Consider the following 3,338-nt stretch of genomic DNA (forward strand, 5'->3'; position numbering starts at 1 on the left):
CATTTACTAGATTACATAAAACCACATTGTACTTAAAGGGGCAATCTGAAACTAGCATTTATCTTAAATCTAAATGTCTGTCTATTTAATATAATAATCTAATCTTTTTTCTAATATACTTTAATTAAAAATTCCCTCACTACACAAACTGCTTTTTTTTTTATCTTTGTGTTTGATGACATTTTGTTTGAGAACCCCCATGCTGGAATACTGAAACGAGATGTCATCTGCCACAGTCTTTGTACTGAGCATGCTTCAGTGAGCAGAAACCAGGCCTTACCCTACATGTGACATCAATTTCACGGGGTGGAGCTCTGTCTGCTGTTCCTGCATGTCGGGTAAGTTACTTACAATGCGCACTGACAATGCGCTCTCATGTCGGCTTTTCACTTCTCAGAGGCGGTAAAGGAGCACACTGTCACTGTGCATTCAAAAGAATACAGCACAGTTACAAGATCCTATGGAGCATACGTTATAACTGACAACTGACGCATGGATTATATTAGAGATGGAACTATAGTGTAGTGACCCAGTCCAGAGTGTGTCCGTCCCTTTAAGTACTACTGAATTGTGAGTAGCCTCTGTACACTACTGATCACTCTCTAACTGGCCCTCTACATTATTTGTGAGCTGTAATTCTCCATTTCTAGTCACCTTTTTAGATGCAATGCATTTCTCGTTTTCTGTGTTCTGTTGCCATCTAATGGTGAAAGTGTACAATGACTGAATTATTGTTTTGTAAGGATCTGAAATGTGAATTCCGTCTCCTATTGGCCAGCTACTAGTAACATGGTCAATAGGAGGAGCTGTTTTTCCATGCAAGTCGAGAATGTTCTAGAGTCTGAGGTATGCCTTCAGGGAGAGCAGAACACACGTGGAGGAGGTTTTTACCTCAAGATCTCCAGCAGGCGTAAAAGCCTGAGTTCTCTCTAACCTGTACAGACATCATTCTATTTCTGACAGGATTCACCACAACTAAAGTGTGATGAAGGAGCAGCCGCCAACTTGGATATGGGGCCTAGTGCTCGCCTCATGTCTGAGCTTGGCCTGTCCATTTTGGTCTGAGTTCACAAGAATTACAAGCAGCTAACTGCTCCTACCCCCCCCCCAAGGCCTGTAAGCATATTGAAGAAAACAGGATTTAGTGCTTCAATGTTGAATAGCAAGGTATTTTAGTATGATAATGAGATAAAGCCAAAGCAGAACTTCAAAGCTTGAGTAGGAGCCACGCCAGCATGGGGCAGGAAGGTGCCTGGGGGCTTCAATTAGAATATACCTGTCAGCTGGACACAGAAATACACATCCATTGTCTCTCCCAGCCTCTTCAACTCCATCCTAGGATCATGGATTATGAGCACACCTTTTGAGTTATAGACTCATAAAAAATATCCGCGTGACCCTGAGGAAATCACGCATCTGGTAGTGCGACTCCTGAGTTGGTGAGGGCTCTGGGACCTGAGATATAGAGATTGGCCCTCCACAGCGACCCAATGGGGCCATGTTTTCTCTCCACACGACAGGCAAAACAAACCGCATTCACTGGTACCTCTCATGTCCTGATCCGATCATGCTGTAGAAAGTTACCCCCCTTCTTACATATTGGGAATAAGTTCTGCAGGGAGCTAAAGGGTGGAGATTATTAGCCCACCCTCTGACACAGGGGGAGGAACCCAGCATGCTTAAGAACTAGCAGCACATGGCAGAGACACTCACTCTCTCACAGAAGAACCAGACGATGATGATCTAAGAAGGAACTGGGGACAGATCTGCCAAGGGGAGCAGTGGCCCATGCCTTGGGGTCTGTCCGGCAACTAAGATTCTTGTACCTGTGGACTGCACAGCTCCTGGCACCCACATGCAACCTACAATCTGGTAAATTGACCTCCAGCTTAATATCTCTAAGTCTTGTACCCTTATTGTTATATTTTACTCTGACTGCAAATCCACTGTAATTCCATTGTATAGCTTACTTTATATTTGTGTAATTATCTAGTGCGCCCTTAAGGCAATTAAACCATGAAATTAATTTTGGGCTGATGCTTTTACTCTGATTACGAATCTTAGAATACCCAGCGGGTAACAGGATATCCTCCCCGGAGGCCATTTGCTCTAGGTGCAGTTCCCTTACTGACCTGAGAGGCAAAGGGGGCGCCGGAGAGCTGTGCCTGTGTAGTTACATCACATTGGTGACGTGGGAGGAACTGGTCTTTCCCCCACATAAAGTAGTGCTGACAGGATTCACCACATGTAAAATATTGCTGACAGGATTCACCACATCTAAAGTCTTTATGACAAGATTCACCACCGTTTCTACATTCATCTATAAGTACTTGTGCACGTGCTGTGACGCACTGTGGAGATAACCCCAAATACAGGTCTGTAACCTCTAATTTCTGCATCTACCTCCCTCTGCAAAATACCAAAAGATACTGTCCAGTGCTCTTAAAGCTCCAGACCCCAATCACATCTCAGCATCTAAGTGTGAACTGTAACTGCCGTGGACTACCCATGAGAGACTGTTCCTTATTTGTTCCAAGTTATAATTCCCGTTCCTGCTGAAGTAAAAGCAACTGTTATCCCCGAGAACGGTGTGTGTCATAATTCCTTCGGCTGCGGACACCATGTGGGGGTGGATAGCAGGGAACGTTCAGCCTGCTCATTACAATAGGGAAAATGTAATTAAAATGTATTAAAAAAGACATTGGATTATTACATTAAATAGACAGACATTTAAGATTTAAATAAATGTTAGTTTACAACCACCCCTTTAAAATAACATCTTAAAACTTTATGGTACATGTAATACATCACCGTAGAGCCTCAGTGTGAGTTGAGTTTCAGATGTGCATAAAATAAACAGGATGGTTGACCAGTACATACAGAATCATATCATACTATTTTTTGGGACACATAGTTAGTCCTAAAGCAAACAACTTATCTAGGCTGAAGCTACACTGCAATGTAAAGCTGTGCTTGCAACAAATCTGCAATTATTCCCTATCCCCAGACTTCTCACTTCTTTCTTGTTTGCGCCAGAGTATTAGTGTTGGTAAAATGTTGTTATGATTCCACCACACGGCGGGGAAAGAAGGTGCCACTGAGCTCCACCCCACCGCTGACCCTACCTACTTGCCGGTCCCACCCTAGCCGGTGGGCGACAACTGGGCGGCGGTCTCTTCCTCGGCGTAAGTGCAGGGAGCTACAGTGAGGGTAAACCGAGGGTGGAATTAATGCTGGACAACCTAAGGGAGACAAGCAGCAGCAAGGAGGCCTACAAGAGTGATACTAAAGAGAGAACAAACCTGAAGGGTTAATCCACGAAACCCAAAACTAACACA

The sequence above is a fragment of the Dendrobates tinctorius genome, unplaced genomic scaffold (assembly GCF_039654945.1).
Source record: "Dendrobates tinctorius isolate UK_male_01 unplaced genomic scaffold, ASM3965494v1 ptg000070l, whole genome shotgun sequence".
Lineage (NCBI taxonomy): Eukaryota > Metazoa > Chordata > Amphibia > Anura > Dendrobatidae > Dendrobates > Dendrobates tinctorius.